At 44.1% G+C, this 9,592-nt stretch overlaps 1 long non-coding RNA gene and 1 other non-coding gene across 2 annotated transcripts in view; both read left to right on the forward strand.

Moving 5' to 3' along the window:
• Positions 1–9,592, forward strand: part of LOC142790213 (uncharacterized) — a 61,367-nt gene that overhangs the window by 22,227 nt on the left and 29,548 nt on the right. The gene's annotated exons all lie outside the window — the stretch shown is intronic.
• Positions 4,147–4,219, forward strand: TRNAS-GCU (transfer RNA serine (anticodon GCU)). The gene has a single exon. It is a non-coding gene; the product is annotated as a tRNA-Ser (tRNA).

Here is a 9,592-nt window from a genome sequence, read left to right on the forward strand (position 1 = left end):
TTCTTTGATTTGTCGATTGATTTTGCAACATTATCTAGGCCGAAAAAGTTGCAAAGCCTTTTCGTTTTCAATTTAGCTTTTCCTATGGAAGAGTGTCTGGGTTTAAAAACAGAGTTTATAGCCATGGTGGCTTTGTCCTTAAACAAAAGGGAAGGCAAAACAGCAAAGCCACCTTCTTTGTCCGATGGTAAAAGAGCTAAAGACTGGGCTTTCAAGAAAGATACAACATTTCTAGTGGCAACTGCACTGCTAGGTGGTTTACAGCGTGTTAAAACGTCCACATCATCAGAAACACACCTGTTCATCTCGCTCTCCGGGGTGCGTCGAGCAACTTGTCGTACGAGGGTGAGTAGCTCTTGTGGCGTTTTTCGAGGTTCAACAGCAAACTTTGGTCCAAGCCCCAAAACATCGTGCACTTTCTCAAGAAGATCAACATCAACAACGATGTGTACCCGGTTCTTCGGCAAGACTGGCTTCTTTGAAGGGACAGCTCGTAGGCTAAGGAGTGTGTGTTGCCACATGAATTCCATCGTGCTGTCAGCCAAGGCAGATAACTCCCGCCATTTCTTCTTGGCAGTAGATGGCCTTTCTGAACGTTGTAGCTGCAGATAGAGGCTCTCGCGGCAAAGGCGAGCTTGGCGCAACCATTCTGAACGCAAAATCTTGCAAATGCGAGCACCATGTCCAAGCGAACGAGTGAAGCCAGCACAAAGGAACGCCACCTCTGCAGGCAAGACCTTGACACGGATGCAGTAGGCGAACGACCCAGCTTTGCAAACAGCTAGAGCGATACGACCTATTAAAACACTGGGAGGAACAAACGAGCAAGAAAAAAGGCCCGTTGTACTAGAAATAAGGTTATGGAGCGTGGAAGCTTGGGCAAGTTGGTAGGACATAAGCGCGTCTGTTCCCATGAAATGTGTTGCAGTTCCTTATCTGCATAACGTGTCGCATCGGCTGAAAAAAATCGGTAAACGCGCTGGTGTCACTGCTGTTTTTTCGGCCCCAAAAAAGCTTGCAAAGCTTTGTAAGCTGGTGAATAATCCAGCTGGTATTATATATCCAGCTTATATATCCAGCTGTTATTATATCCAGCTGCTATATATATGTACACCACTCCGAAAATGAATCTTTGTTGAAAGTCTGCGCTCTTTTCTGTCCTTGTTTTTTTCGCTTCCGTAGTTACGAAGTAACTACTTCTAGGTTGCGCTGTTCCTGCATTCAGTTATGTCCTACCAACTTGCCCAAGCTTCCACGTTTCATAACATGCAACAAATCACGCTTTATAGAAGGACAAAGGCGATGTGATTCAGCAGTGAATCAAAGTAGTTTCGGCATACACGTACGGGAGAAAGCGTGCTTGGGAATTGTTTTCGTTCACTCACTCACTCACTCACTCACTCACTCACTCACTCACTCACTCACTCACTCCAAGTCAAGCGTTTGATCCAATCAACATTTTGCTTTTCCTTTGTGGCATTAAGTTTGCAACAGCACGCTTTACAGGATCACAAAGCCGATGTGGTTCAGCAGTGATTCAAAGTATTCCGATTACACGCATGAAAGAAAGCGTACTTTGGAATTTTTTCACTCTCACTCACTCACTCACTCACTCACTGACACCAAGTCGAGCGTTCTATTGATTCAACGTTTTGCTTCTCCTTTGTTGCAATAATCCTGCATTGAAGCCCGATTTACGAAAGCACAAAGCCAATGTGATTCAGCAGTGAATCAAAGTAGTTTCGGCTTATACGCATAGAAGAAAGCGTATTCGGTTTTTTTCTCACTCACTCACTCACTCACTCACTCACTCACTCACTCACTCACTCACTCACTCACTCACTCACTCACGCGTGACACTCGGTCAAGCGTTCTATTGAATCAACGTTTTGTTTCTTCTTTGTTGGATTTAGCCTGAACAAAGCACGCTTTACAGGAGCACAAAGCCGATATGATTCAGCAGTGAATCAAAGTAGTTTCGGAAGAAAGCATACTAGGGAGTTGTTTTCACTCACTCACTCACTCATGAACGAACCAACGCACGCACCCTTGGTCAAGCATTATATTGAATCAACGTTTTGCTTCTCCTTTGTTGCATGAAGCCTGCAAAAACGCACGCTTTACAGGAGCACAAAACTGATATTATTCAGCAGTGAATTAAAGTAGTTTCGGCTTACACGCACGAAAGAAAGCGTATTTGGGAATTTCTTTCACTCACTCACTCACTCGTTCACTCACTCACTCAATTACTCCCTCAATCACTCATTCACACCTGCACACATGCACGCACACCAGGCCAAACGTTCCATTCAATCAACACTTTGCTTCTCCTTTGTTGCATAAAGACCTGCAACTAAGCACACTCTACAGGAGCACAAAGCTGATGTGATTCAGCAGTGAATCAAAGTAGTTTCGGCTTACACGCACGGAAGAAACCGTATTTGGGAATTTTTCCGCTCGCTCGCTCACTCACTCACTCACTTACTCACGCTCGCACGCACGCATTCACACCAGGCCAAGCGTTTCATTCAAGCAATATTTTGCTTCTCCTTTATTGCACAAAGCCTGCAACAGAGCGCCCTTCACAGGAGCACAAAGCCGATGTGGTTCAGCAGTGAATCAAAGTAGTTCCGGTCTACACGCATGGAAGAAAGCGTACTTGGGACTAGTTTTCACTCACTAACTCATTCAATCACTCGCTAATTCACTCACTAACTCATTCACTCACTCACTCACTAACTCATTCGGCCACTCACTCAGTCACGCACGCACAACAGGTCAAATATTCCAATCAATCATTTTGCTTCTCCTTTTTGCATACTTGCATAACCAAGCACGCTTTACAGGAGCACAAAGCCGATGTGATTCAGTGAATGAAAGTAGTTATGGCGTCGCACTGAAAAAGTGTATTTGGAAATTATTTTCTGCTACAAGACCCCCACCAACTCCTCCCTCACGCGCATCATTGCCTATTTGCCTCACATTGCCTCACACACACACACACACACACACACACACACACACACACACACACACACACACACACACACACACACACACACACACACACACACACACACACACACACACACACACACACACACACACACACACACACACACACACACACACACACACACACACACACACACAGGCGCGCGCGCGCGCGCGCACGCACGTTATATTACGTTAAATATTTATGTCGGGTCTAAAACCTAACAATTAGGACATATCAACATGGCTGTTTGTTCACTCATGCTTAGGCGGCCCCTGAAGTGTGGAAATTATGCTAGTGGTACATCGGATTTCACCATCCTCGGCAATTAGTGGTGCAACCCTCGTGTTGGTTCCTACAGCTCCTTGTGGCTATGCGCAACGTTACCTATAGCCACAGGCATGGTTTAGAGTCGCACTGTAGAAATTTCTAAGAATGTATCAGTTATTGCATGGTACTTTGCTTCTGTAAGCATAATGTCAAGCGGCCATTCACTGTGAGTGTGATTACAACATTTTAGCGTCAGTTCTGCATTTTTCATTCTTTTTTCATTTCTTAGGGAACGCGAGCTCTGCTGTGCGTACATGTTTCGCCAATTACTGCGTGGTGTAAGTCTGATACTGTGGTCCAGAACTAACCGTAGGCAACAAAATAGGCAGCTAAGGGGACGACGGTCATCTTGAGTGTTATTTTAATCTTCATGTAGAAATAGACAGCAGCGTGAACACAACACTCGATTATCCAGGATGCTTTGTTTTCAAAACAAGATGGCGGCTGAGTGGAATGTTTTGTATTGTCACAAAACAGCCATTTGGGCTGAATGATATTGATTCGTCTCAAGTGCCAAATGTGAGGCGCGCTACAAGACAAGCACAAAACAGGATGACGATACCGGCTCCCACTTGGAATTGGAAGTTTATTTAAAAAGCAGCACATGCATAGTTTACAAATTGAGCACACAGCATAGTTTTCCTCTTCGCCTAAAAACAAAATGACTTGGTATATAAGGCAAAGACTCGGAAGACGTAAGATATGCATTCTAAAGACGATAGTCTTTCTTGGGGACCTTCAACGCAAAAATGTTGGTCTGTCTGTCTATTTGTCTGTCTGTCTGTACATTTGTCTGTTTGTCCGTCCCCAACGGTAGCCCCGCCGCGGTGGTCTAGTGGCTAAGGTACTCGGCTGCTGACCCGCAGGGCGCGGGTTCGAATCCCGCCTGCGGCGGCTGCATTTCCGATGGAGGCGGAAATGTTGTAGGCCCGTGTGCTCAGATTTGGGTGCACGTTAAAGAACCCCAGGTGGTCTAAATTTCCGGAGCCCTCCACTACGGCGTCTCTCATAATCTTATAGTGGTTTTGGGACGTTAAACCCCACATATCAATCAATCAATCAATCGTCCCCAACGGTAGCCTAAACGGCACCAAAGTGGCCAAACAATACTCCAAACCGCCAATCCCATGCGCAACGCCCACCAATATTGCTCACAGTTCAGCGTTCATACTTCTGCGATTGCCAATTAAAAAGCAATTATCGCGCATATCTGAGGCAGCACAACAACACGTCAATATAATGTATGTGTATTTTTTACTAGAAAAGGCCCACATGAGTAAGTCTAAGAACCGGGGCGTTTATCACGCTACGCTGACCATGCAACGCTTGCATGAAAACGCAAGTGTTTCCGACGCTTTGCTAAGACTGACACGGAGGTGGCACATACCCGTCGCCTTGCGTTCTACACCTTATGACCTCCGAGACGGGCGCGCACGCCACGCGCCATGTTTTCCAGGATAACTGTCCAATAGCGCTCATGTCTAACGTGTGACGTGACTTGATGCGCTCGTTCGCCTCCGCTTCACGCTCTAGGCACTCTAACGCAGTGCCTCCAGAATACCATTCACCAATTTTGCGCAGAACATTAAAAAAACGTTTTGATCTCTCCCTCCAGATGCAACACTATCGTTTTTCGATGACATTTGCAGCGTAACGTACAGATACGGGACCAATTTTTTTTAAAGTGGAATACTTGTGTTTCGCCGATAGGGTCGTCTCCCTAGAGCTACACGCTTTTTTACGCGCTTGGTGTAAAGCACGCTCAATTTTTTCACATATTCCAACACGCAACAAATAAGCATTTTCCTTGTTTGCTAGCCCACGTGATCGTTTCACTACGTGGCACAGGCATTATGCGAATGCGTTATTACATTAATAGGATACTGTCTTGTAAACTGTCAGTGTAGACTATCTACAGTGCTGGGCCGTACGCACCCTATGTATACATTTCACAACCGAGTCTAGATTGTGCTCGGCGCGATTCGAACGTCGGGGCGCAAGTTTAGCGCAATGATTATATTCGAAAATTGACAGCGTATGAACTCTAAACGAGGTGATGACAGACTGAGCATTGCCGTGGCAAAACCGGCTGCTTGGTTATCATGACGCGTCTCTTGTGAGATATGGTCATGATTAGCTGTGCGCATACTCGCCATTTTTCTCCCGGTCAATCCATTTCCGTTTTAGTCTGCTTCGTTCTTTTATTTTGTCATTACCGCTGAGCAATTCCCGAAGCGAGAACGCAAATCGGTGGCTCCGCTAATTAGAGAAAAGAATGGGTCATTAATCAGGGCTAAGCGAAAATCGTTTCTATGGTGCTAAGGAACACGCTAACGGCGAATGTGGCAATCAAAGTGTCGGTAGTGTTTTCTTCGTTAATCTCGATTTCCTTGCCTCCAGCCGCAAGAATCTGCTGTTACCCGTATTCACAAAAACATTATTATGCTAGAAAAGCTCGTAATGCCAGCTGCTTTGAGTTTTTTACACCGAAGGCGGCTCGTAGATGTCAGCTTTTGTGTATTCAATGTCTGGATGGATACAACATGGAACCGAATGATGAATATGGTGGATTTATTGTTGCTTGCGCATACTTTTTCAAACAGTGCAGAAATGGTACGCAGAGCAAGAGATACACCACACTTTGAACAACAGTTTATTGAGGAACGCAAAATATATAGATGGCAGAACAAAACGAGAGAGAAAGGCGAAAAAATGGCTCGGTTCGGTGATACGACACGTGACTTTCTTGTTCTGTCGCTACGCTTGTCAACGAGAAATGCTTCAGCGTTTTGGCGCTTGAGTTTATTCACATTTTCGTTGACGACGATAAAAAAAAATCGCGGACGCACTTCCGAAACCCACAGTGTTTTTGCTATATTTTATGCTCTTGGTGTGCTTCTGAAGGCGACCGTTGGGACAGCATCTCACAGGAATGTCAGAAACGGCTCCGGTAGCATAGCTGGCGAAAGAGCGTTTCACTTTTCTTCACGTACCTTTTTTTTTTCGAAAAAACCTTTCGGTTGACCTTCTGGCAGAAGACTCTCGGCCAGCCTGAAGCCTGAAAAAGGAATTACGGGAGCTGGCTTTGCACTAGTGGCGCCAAACCTGAAGGAAGAGTCGGTTGGTCCCTCAACATTTTGGCGCAACCCACTCCGGATGATGATGATGATGATGATGATGATGATGACAAGGCCATGAATTGGATGGTGCTTGCTTGCTTGCTCGCTTGTTACTCTGTTTTTGCTCTTACCTACTGACGGGAATCAGCCAAGAAGCCGGCGGTTAGCGTAAGTTACCAATTAAGGATCATGCAGGGTGAAAGTAAAAGTGATAATTTGTTTGTAACAGAATATAATAATTTTGATGAAAATAGAAAAGAAAGAAAGAACCTAAATGAATGTGGGCTAAGTTTAAGCTTGGTTTGAAAAGAGATGATGAGTGACTCAGCAAGGTAGTCTTCTTGTGTCACAGAGGAATTCGCAGAGGGCCCCGCAGACGTTCCTGTCGCGAAACTCCAGAGAAGCAGCTCCGCTTTCCTTGTCTCTTTCTCTCTTATTGCGATAGCAATTATATGGACACTCTCGGCTGGATTTCGCCGCCGGCGTCGATGTCATGTACCGTATATGTATACGTATATATATATATATATATGAATACGCAAGAAAGAGAAAAAAATTCTAGAAAAGGCTCCGGCGCGTGGAATCGAACGTGGAACCTCCGCGTCGTGATTGCGCGGCGCTAACCTTTGAGCTAACCTCTTTCATCGTTCAAACGGCAAGCTATTCATATTTACCACTTACTGCTGTTGGTGGGCACCTCGGGGGGGGGGGGGGGGGAAGGGACTATCGCGTTTTCAGCGTTATCAGCTAGATGGCGCAGTGATCTCGTGGAGGCTCTCATCTCTAACACGTACTTTGGCCCACGTAGAGAATAAAGGGGTGTGCGCACGATCGCGTGCCCTTATATTGCAGTGGGGAGAATCGTACGCCTTAACTAGCCATTCAGTTTCATCGTAAATATTATGTTGCAGTTAACGGGCGCACAAAGGTCACTGCAATCGTCGCACAGCCTCCGCTTGCGAAAAGGCCGCGCTTTTCAGAAACAGCAAAAGAACAACTGAGACGCTTATTCACGTTAATCTGTACCTGCGAGTACGTTTCGTGCGTCCTTTGTGTGTGAGAAACGCGGGGCACGTTTCGAACTGCTTGCCATTCTGCGCGTGACCTTCCAATTTGTTGCTATCGCACCCATTGCTTCGCCTTTGCGGCATAGCTGTGACTTTTTTCTTTCTTCTCTATCTCTTTGTTCACTGTATCTTTTTTGTATGCGTTTATTTCTTTGTATATCTATGTATTCCTCTCTTTTTTCAATTAGTTTTAGTGTCTGCTTCTTCATATCCCTTTCTCTCTCTGTTTTTTTCTTACTTTGTCCTTCAGCCTGTTCATGTCTTATTTTTTTTTTGAATATCTCTATTCTCTCTTTTCTCTTTCATTCTATCACTTTATTTCTCAGTGTTTTTTAATTATTTTTCTATCGCTTTACTTTCCGCTCTCTTTACTTTCTCTTCCTTTCTACATATTTATTTCTAGCTCTTTCGCGTTTTCAATTTCGCAGAGCAGACTTTTGATGTTGTACTCGGTAGTGGTGTTCTTTTTCTTTCCGGCTATCTTCTCCGCCTGACTCTATATTTCTGTCTTTTCATCTGTCATGTATTTATTCCCTATTTTTCATCAGGACTTTTCTCTTCCTCGTTTGTTCTTCTTTTTCAACTTTTTTTATTTGACGCTGACTCCTTTTGTGCATGGTACTGATGCTTACCCAATTCATGTGTCGAATGCCAATCTGGGGAGTTTTGCACTGCGCAGACCAAGTTACCGATAGTCTAAGCAGTTTCATTGTGAAAAAAAAAGAAGTTTGTGAGCGTAGCTTCATGATGCTGAGAGATTTTTTACGATGACAGATCACAAGTTGCCGACACCTTTAAACCACTTCGCTGTTAACGCTTGCCTCTGCTATACGAAGCACATTCGAAGTGACAGCCATCTGTATGGGTCTTGTTGGTTCTTTTTACTCGGTGTATTTTTACCGCAATGTACCTCGGAAGCGTGACAGAGCTTCGGAATTCTCTCTGCGGTAACACTCGCTGATTGTTACTAAAATATTTTTTTAGTTGCGATGAATTTCATCTTTCCGATATGTACTTTCTTTTCTGGTTTTGATTCTTTCTAGGTGTGTTTGTTTTCTAACTAGTATAGTAGTGCTTTCTTTCATTTGGGGTCCTTGAAATATCGATCTTTGCTGTGGGCTACAATCGGGCTTATTGGCGATAAGCAGCACACCGTGTGTCGCAGGGACTGTTTTTTTAGAAATGACCTACTTCGTTCGGTGGTAGTTTTCCTACAAATATTGTGATTTTAATGTGGTTTATGGGAAACGTTATAGATAAATGAAAATATAACAGCCAGTCCCGTTTTTCTATTTGAAACACACCCACACACACACAAATAATTGAGAAGAAATATTTAAAACCAGAAAGTGCCGATCAAAAAAGGGTGAGTCAGGCACAGCTTTCGCGTCAGCCAGCCGCGGTAGAAGTTGGCGAGTCCGGGTTACGTTGACGCGTAAACCGAGCCCTCCACTATTAATCTGTAACAAAGCTACTACCCTAATACATAGGTCAGTTTTAAAAGAATAACATTACTTGCGATCAGTTAGTAAATGTTTTTCGACCTGTACGCAGCAGCACCTTTTACAGGTTGTAAAAATGCAAGAACTTGTAGCTATATTCTTGGACCAATTCCAGGCAACCACACACAAAAAAAGAAGAGTGTAAACACAATTTGATATTGTGTTTTTTTTTCTGACAACATAGTGTATATAATCTTGTGGCATAACAGACGGAAGACTGTGAAGCCACGGGTAACAGTAACAGTATAAATAACAAGACAACCAGGCTCATTTCGAGACCCCAGAAGGGGGCATACGTTTACACACAACTTGAAGCATTAAGAACAGGTACAGCAGTTACAAAATTGAAAGCATGAACATGAGTTTTAATCAACAACAGTTACAATGACGTAATCAATGCATACAAGTACACAAAGAAAAAAATAAATAAATGTAAACTGGAGTGAGTTGGTAGGCGTGTATATTTGTTTGAAGCAGCACACACAGGACGAAGCCGAAGAATTAGGGGAACATTATATAAACTCCCCCATTCTAAAGCTTCATACTACTTTATAAACTCACTCGATTCTTGGCCAATCC

The sequence above is a fragment of the Rhipicephalus microplus genome, unplaced genomic scaffold (assembly GCF_043290135.1).
Source record: "Rhipicephalus microplus isolate Deutch F79 unplaced genomic scaffold, USDA_Rmic scaffold_82, whole genome shotgun sequence".
Classification (NCBI taxonomy): Eukaryota; Metazoa; Arthropoda; class Arachnida; order Ixodida; family Ixodidae; genus Rhipicephalus; species Rhipicephalus microplus.